Source organism: Corapipo altera, unplaced genomic scaffold, assembly GCF_003945725.1.
Source record: "Corapipo altera isolate COAL_440 unplaced genomic scaffold, ASM394572v1 142, whole genome shotgun sequence".
Lineage (NCBI taxonomy): Eukaryota > Metazoa > Chordata > Aves > Passeriformes > Pipridae > Corapipo > Corapipo altera.
This window is the reverse complement of record NW_020884966.1, coordinates 1,711,366-1,719,672: the sequence shown is the minus strand read 5'-3', so window position 1 is coordinate 1,719,672 and position 8,307 is coordinate 1,711,366. Positions and strand designations below refer to the sequence as shown.

At 52.1% G+C, this 8,307-nt stretch overlaps 1 protein-coding gene across 2 annotated transcripts in view; it reads right to left on the bottom strand.

The window, feature by feature from the left end:
- Window positions 1-7,991, bottom strand: part of KANSL1 (KAT8 regulatory NSL complex subunit 1) — a 98,726-nt gene extending 90,735 nt beyond the window's left edge. For both annotated transcript variants that reach the window (XM_027664789.1, XM_027664791.1), the window contains exon 1: window positions 7,776-7,991. The gene's annotated coding sequence lies outside the window, so the exon portion shown is untranslated. The remainder of the gene's footprint in view (window positions 1-7,775) is intronic.
- Between the last annotated feature and the right edge of the window lie 316 nt (window positions 7,992-8,307).

Sequence of the window (8,307 nt, the reverse complement as noted above, 5' to 3'; positions counted from 1 at the left end):
AGTTGTAGTGCGGGCTCCCCCCTCCCCGGGGACACCCACGGCACACACAGACCCGGCCCCGCGGGACCTCGCCGGGATAACCATCCCCTCCCCGGGATAACCATCCCCTCCCCGAAACACAGGCTTCACGCGGGGTGTCTTTTTCACCGAAAAGCAGCTCTCTGGAAGAAGAATTTAAAAAGCAACTTCCACTGTTTCAAGTGTTTCTCCTCCCCCCCCCCCCCCCCCCCAAATTGCACATCGTGCTCTTCCCGTCTCCACCCGCTGCACCGGGAGATCTCTACCGGCTCGTCTCGCGTTCTGGGAATATCAGCTTTATTCCCAGACAAGCTGCCTAAAGATTCCATGGCAATTCCAAAACTCCCTGACACCCCGATGCAGCCCGGATTTGGGGGTGTCCCCGCAGGACAAGGGCTCCCGGCAGAGCTATCCCTGCTCCCACCGCCCCAAACCTGCAGCCCCCGATGCTACAAACAGGATTTTGGGCCAATGTCCTGAGGAGACGCGGGGTTGGAAGCCTCAGGAGCGTGTCTGCAGCCCAGCAAAGAGGGTTCCTCCTCCTCCCCCCCCTCCTCTCCAAACTCCGTCTGGCCACACGCAGGACACACCACGAGCGGCGAACAATGAGTTTGGGACTGCAGAGACCATTTCACCTCTTTGACCTTCGGTTTGGCCGCCTGCAGGAGGGTCACACCGAGTGTCCCCCAGCACAGACAAAGCCCTTCACCCGTCACACTCGGGGTGCCACCATCCCGCTCGATATTCCTGCCAGGAAAGGCAAAGGCCCTCCCCCTGCTCCGGCGTCGGTTTTGATTTGAGATCTCGCTCAGCTCTCCCCTCGCTAGGGCTGTGCTGCCTCTACGGCAGGAATGCAGCTCTGCCAATAAAAAAAGGGCTTTATATCATCGTTTGCCTGCAAAGGGAAAAAGCTCCAGCAGTGCCAGCTCTGTGCTCTGACACAGAGGAGAACCTGCCCCGGGGAGTTGGGTTTAAAGAGAAAAACAAAACCTGTCCTGCTCGGCTGCAGGATTAGGTAAGGATGAATCCTGTCTCCATAGCCAGTACAGCCAATCCTGGTCTGGATTATGCAGCACACACAGGCAAATTTATTTCCTCCTCTTGCTTCACATCCCACCACCACTCAAGGGGAAAAGCAACCACAGAATACCCTGAGCTGGAAGGGACCCACAAGGAACATCCAGTCCAGCTCCAGGCCCTGCACAGGACACCCCAACAATCCCACCCTGTGCCTGAACAACACTCCCCTCTAAAAAGCATTTGGAGATACGGGGTCGAGACACTGCTGCTGCTCTTTAAAATCCAACACACTGCTTAACAAATCACCACGGAACCATCATTACAGCTGGTTTTTTTGGGTCAGGAAATGCGCAGGCAACATATTTCATCATTTTTCTACGGGCCTGTGTGGCCACCTGGGCTCACAGCCAGAACCACCCCAGAGGTGACTGCTCACCATACAAATGCTCAAAACTCAGCTCACACCTAAGTGTTTTCCCAAGAAAAATGTCCAGCTAAGGACAGCAGCAAGACCAATTCTGGGGTTTATGCCCTGGCAGGGAGCTACAGCCAGCCAGCTCTGCTCCTGTGCTGTCCCTTGCAGTCCCAGTTGTCCCCTCCCTCATGGCCATTCCCCATCCCAACACACCAGTTACCCCATTCTCAGCACTTTCATGCAGAACCTTAAAAAAAAAAAAAAAAGAGTGTGTGGACCTTGAACTGGGCTTTAAGTCAGTGATGAAACAGTGCCAAGGAGGGCAGCAGGGCAGTGTGTAATCAGCAACCCCACATCCAGCACAGAACAGGGTCACATGGAGATTGTAATCTATTCTTAAGGGTAAAAAAATGCCATTTCTGACAGACAGTTGCATGATGAACTCAGAAGCAGCTCCACACGCTCTCCTGATCCGCTCACCACACTTGCAGAGCTCTTTAGGAACACAGGACACAGGACCCTACACTGCCATGCAAAGTTCTGATTTTTTTTTTTAACGTTCCTTGAATTCAGCTCAGCTAAAAAGCAGAAGTAGCAAGAAATGTGGTTTTATACTGGAGCAGAAGAGAGGAGACAATCTGTTGTGGAGGAAGTTAAAAAGAACCTCCTGTGCAATAAAGTTTCTGATCTTTTGTTGACTCTGCAGTGCAGAGTTTTCTGCTGAGGCACCTGACCAAGAGCCCAGATCTCCTGCCTGACAGTCCAGCACAGGTCTGGATCTTCCTGCAGCACAGACACAGCTGCAGCTTCCATTGTCCAGCCTGATCTGGAGATGATGTAGCAGAAATTGCTGTGCAGCCCAAAATAATACAGCTTTGGCCTCTGACAAGTACCTTCCCTCAGCCCTTCCAGGCTCCATTTCCCACTGGAAATTGTACCACAACATCTCCAGGTCACCTGGCAACCCCTGGACCAGGCACCCTCACCCACAAGTCCCTCACACAGGTTGTTCCTGCTCTTGAGATGCTCCACATGAACAAGAACAGCTCTCCCCAGTGAATGCACATTTTTACTGCATCATCCTTTAAGTCCTCCTATGAATCACCCTCTATCCAGAACACACAAAACACAACATCTGGTGAGAGTTCTGTACCCAGCTCCTCAAACCTGATTGCTGCCTCATCTCTCCCCCCTATTAATCCTCATGACTTGCTTTGATTGCACCTGCCTCAGAAATTTCACAGTCTCTGCACAATAAGTATGTGCACAGTTGTACATAAAGCTATATTAACACTTTTAAGTGATAATATTTAAGACTTTTGAGCCTGCAGAGGTGCTAAATCAGTTTGGGAAACACCCTGAAGGTGGAGAAGGCGATGGCCACCGAAGAACAGAGCGATGAGACTCCCTGCAGATACAACCACAACTTTTGCATCTTCCCTTGCAACCTCATCCTAACAAAAGGCAAGCTCAAATGTCAGTGGCCACAGAGGCTTCAGAAGATGCAAGACTTGCCTGGTTTAAAGCTAAATATAGATAAGCTGCAGCAACAAGAGACCTTTGCAGTGATCACTGCTCTCCTGATATTTTCCTTCCCCAGAATCATGGTAAGGAAGACATTCCCTAGCATGTGCCAGCCACCCATTCTGAAAATGCTCACTAAAAGGGAAAGAAAAAGGGCAAAGTCCTTAAAAAACAGAGAGTGGAGGCACCCGAAGGCAAACAGAGGCTGGCAGAGCTCAGCAACCCCTCCCTCATCAGGCAGGTATCTGTTCAAGTAACATATCCTAAGGTGAGCTACAAACCTGGATCTTCCTTGGGGTCTTCTGGATCAATGGAATTTTAGTTTCCTTGATAAGAACAGGAAATGAATATACTACTATGCAGCCAAAAAAGCTGAGTGATTGATCTAAGTTAAACTGCTTGTTGAAAACCCCCTTGATGATTTAGATTGAGCCATTTGATACAGAATTCCAAGGACAACACAGAATCCCAGAATGGTTTGGGTTGGAAGGGACCTTAAAAAACATCCAGTGCCACCCCCTGCCATGGGCAGGGACACCTTCCACTAGCCCAGGTTGCTCCAAGCCCCGTCCAACCTGGCCTTGGACACTTCCAGGGATCCAGGGGCAGCCACAGCTTCTCTGGGCAACCTGTGCCAGGGCCTCCCCACCCTCCCAGGGAAGGATTCCTTCCCAATATCCCATCTATCCCTGCCCTCTGGCAGTGAGAAGCCATTCCCTCTTGTCCTGTCACTCAATGCTTGTTTTCATGTTGGAGTATTTGCTCTCTAGACCATCAGCACCTCTCAAGGTCACCCAGGTCACTTCAGGATAAGCAGGTGAGGGGGAAAATTATTTAAACTGCAGTGAACTCGAGGGGCATTTGTTACTGTGATACCCTAATGAGATACTTGGAACCAGTGAAGGTTTCCATGCATGTTTCTATGTATGGTCTGTGCTGTGAAATGTATTCCTATGGTTTCCATAGGGATGGGTGGCTGGGAATGTCAGGCTGTTTAATGAAGGTAACAAACCTCACCACTGTGTGTCTGAGTCCCTGCCAAAGGCGTTGGTCTCCTCCTGCCAAAAAGCACTGGAATACTCCCCACTGTTGCATCAGACCAAGGCACATTGGGCAGAAGAGGCTTCACAGAGCCCTCATGGGAACTTCTATTTGTTCCAGTTTGGGGAACACAGAGAAACACTTCCTGAAGAAGAACATCTGGCTGAGTACCCACAATAAAACACCCAGAATTTTCAAGCTGTTACTCCAGCTGGGGAGTGATAGCTGGGGTTTATCAACTTGCAGAGGGAAAAGCATCCAAATCTACATCTAACTGTAATCATGTATCACGTAGGTGCCCCTGACCTGCCATAAATATTACCATGTTGGCTTCCATCCATCCAAAACACAGGTATGAAACTGCACAAGAAGGGCAAGGATAAGCCTCAGATCCCAGGTTTGATGGATATTTGCTCAGGAAACACTGTGATGGCAGTAACTGAGGTAATACTTTATGGGTGGTTTGTGCAGAAGACAGTCTATGGCCCCAGACATTTAATGATGCAAGCAGTAAAATTAAATATAAATGAAGAGCAGAATAAGCAAGGTGACAGCTCACCTTTAACAGCTGCATTCCTCCCATTTCAGGTAGTTGTATCATGGGAGAGGAAAGGGAAATGTGATCTAACTTGCACTGACCATTTAAAGCCCATGTCTTATAAAACCATGAGACAGAGGCTAATGGAGTTTTAGGGGACAACCCTTTCAAACCTGAACACTGAAATAATCCTGATGGGTTTGTGTAGTTACAGCAGAGACATTTCACTGTGTTCCCACTGCTGGGGTAATATTTGGGTCCATCACGTGATAGACAAATAGAGTAAGCTTTCATGTAAATAAAAGTTAGAAGGACTAGGTAAAAACCCAGCAACTGGTTAACAAGCATTGGTGTGCTGCCAGCACAGGGCTGAGAGGGAGACTGGGTTTATTCCTGCTGCACAACTCAACCCTCTCTCCCTCTCCCAGCTGCAAAGTCCTGATCCACTCTCCTTTATCCACAAGCCATGCCTGAAGCTCACAGAACATCTTGAGGGATTCAACCTGCACCAAATCTTGCACCTCAAGCTCCCTGAGTGAGCCAACAGCAAACCCAAAACTCCCAAATCCAGCCTCCAGTCACTGCTGACCCCGGGAGGTGACAACTCTCCCTCTGCCACAACCAACACTAACACCAGTTTTAGGTCTGTTTGTTGGTTCATGTCACAGTCATCTTTTTCACACGGCTTTCCTCAGATCCACTAACAGAATTAATTTCTAATTCTCCTGTAGGGCACTTGGAACATTTCTACTGCTGTTTGGATTTCTAGACTTGGGGGAGAAAATTACCACTCTGTTGGTAGCTGCTCCTGATTCAGTTTAATCCCAAACTGGAGCAGCAGTTTCACCAGACTGAATCATAGCTGATAAGCAGGGTATTAGATTATTTATTCCTTTGGTCATGCTGAAGAATCACCCAGCCCTTGAGATCAGGGCTGTGCTCTGAGACCTCCTGTTCCAGAGGTAACACAACCTGCAAGTCTGAGCCCTCAGTTTTGGGGCTTCACACAAATTCCTCAGTCCTGAACAAATCCACCTGCCTTCACACCCTCAGCAACACAGCCAGAAACCAAAGCTCATGGGTGAAAAACTCACGTCCCTACATGCTCTTCTTACTAACAGCACTTCCTCTCACAAGTCCAGCATGGGAGAATCAGTGCCCAGGCAACCAAGGGGAAATGGCAACGATGAGGAGAAGGCAGAGAGTCCCCATTGCTGTGGCCATGGCAGAGCCACCCCTGGAGCAGCACAGTCTGCACGTTCCTGGGAAGGACCAGGCAGACCTTCCTGCTCCTCTGCTCCCAGAAACCTCCCTCCCCTTTGAGGAGCTGCAGGTAACAGGCTTTACAAAACTCAAGGGCTGTAATGGAGTCAATCTCTTCTGTAATAATAAAGCATCATAAATTCTGACAATAATATTGGGTGGTAGATCTTGACCACAACTCAAGGCCAGGACAGCCCTCAAACAGCTCCTAATCACACATGTAAAGAAACTGGCACAGGAACAGGTGACACACTCACACACTCCAAAAATCAAGGTCCAGCTGGACCCTCACCACAAGAAGCAAAAGCCTCTAAGTGGAGATGCTGAGTGAACACGACAGCCCAACATGACCCCTCTCAGTGCCCCCACCAGCACACACAGGCACAGCTCCTTCCCCTCTGCCCCTGACGAAGCAAAAAGGACTGGTGTGATCCTCCCATGTCCCCTTCCCTCACCTGTTCCATCAGAGACACCCTCCAGTGCCTCCCAAACCCAAGGCCAGGGTCTCTCTGTGTGCCCAGGCTGCACACACGGGCACCACCCACGGCCTCCCCGGCCACTGGCACCACCTCTCCACTCCACAAGGGCTTCAGCGCCCTTACATCTTGCTTTTTAACTCCTCCTGAGTTTTCCAGGCTGCAGTAAGAGGCCAAGGAGCCACATCTGGAATCAGAACATTCTGCCAGGCAGAGCTGTGGGCTGCTGTGCCCCTCCTTGGCTGGGGCACACACGGGGCTCACGGCACCCCAGGCTACACGAGCACCCACACGGGTGCCAGGCTCCACTCAGCCACGTGCCAAACCCCAGCAGCCTGTGGCACTCTGGAAATAAGGAGCAGGCTCCAGATTAGTTATCTCCCGATTCCCACCGGCAGGAGCTGCAGGAACACAGACTTCCAAGATGTTTACTGATAACCTCCAAAACCCACAACAGAGTGGTTTAACTCCTTTCTCAAAGCCCACAGAACAAGTCACTGTTACTCTGTGTACAAAGGCTAAGAGCCTTTGCTGCTGTGTTGGCCAACTGGAGATCAGATACCACAGCAGATTTGTCTAAGGTCAGTGTGAAGGGATTGAGAAAATATTTTTTGTTTTCCCATTACAAGAGAATTTGTCTAAATTCAGCCTCCATAATTGACCTAAAGTCAGGCTGCTTTGGCTTGTAGATTTATGAAAAGAGGGAAATATCCTTCCCTTCAGCACTTCCCTTCAGGTTTTATTCAGCTGCACAGAACTAGACTGAGTGTTTAGGACACACAGTTTAACTTGTAACAACATCAGCAAGGCAAGAGGTGACTTTTCAAGAGAAGCATCAGCAAACCCTCACCACGCTCCACTCCAGACCCAGGTGCCTCATACACAAGGAAACCAGAGACATGGAAACGTGAGGAGGAAAGCTCACGTTTAGACCTTTGGTTTTCATGGGACAAAGGCAAGACCCCTCTGACAGGTGCACACAAAAAACTCTTTTGACATCATAAATACCTACATAAGCCAGAGAATATCAGCAAATTAAAGGGACCTGATCAATGTAAACCTGGGGTTTAAGGATACACACAATAAAGGGAGGAAAAAAAGTAGGAGATCTTTCTTTTTCTGGGCAGGTCACACCTTGATGTCTCGACACTCTTGCACGCAAGGACAGGTAACACCTGTAAACACACACAAGCTCCCAAGAGGAGCCTACACATCTCTCCACTACATGTGGGCACTGAAATGCTTTTGGAGAGAGAAACCCCCACGGGATGAATCCACACACTCTCGGCCAAAACCCCAAAACCTCCATTTTAAAGTTCTGCATCCGCCAAGAAACTGCGTGCAGGGCTCCAGGCTCTCACCCTGCACGGTCAGAAGCCAAAGCCGCTCCTGCCGACACCCCCCGGCACCCCCGGCCCGGCCGGAGCGGGGTCCGGGCAGCGCCGAGCTGGGCCCGGCCGGGGGCACGGGCGGGACGTACCTGGGTGGGCATCGCGGCCGGGCCCATCCTCACACCTGCGCTCCAGGTGGGCAGCACACGGGCGGCCTCGGGATCCTTCCAGCCTCCGCCGGGCAGGGGGGGGGACAAGTTCCTTATTCCTGTACTCCGGGGGCTGGGAAAACCCGGGACCTGCGGGAGAGAAAGGGCTGTCACGGGGGGGCCCTGCAGCCCCTCTCCCCCGTTACCTCCATCCCGCCCCGGGCCGGCCGGCGGGGCCGGGCCCGGCAGCGCTCGCAGGCCGGCCCGGGGGCGCGGGGCACCGGGGGGGAGCCCCCCACTCCCTCTGCTCCTTCTGGAAGCCCCCCGGGCCCGGCCTCGCTTCCCGGGGCTAAAATGGAGGCGCGGGGCGGGCGGGGGGGGGGGGCCCCCCCCCCCCCGGGCCCGGCCGGGCCCGGCCCCCCCGGGGGCAGCGCGGCGGGGCGGAGCTCCCCCCGCGCCCCGGGCCCCGCGCCCCCCGCGACCCCCGACCCGCAACTCCCTTGCGTGGGGAGGGGGGACCCGCCCCCCCCCC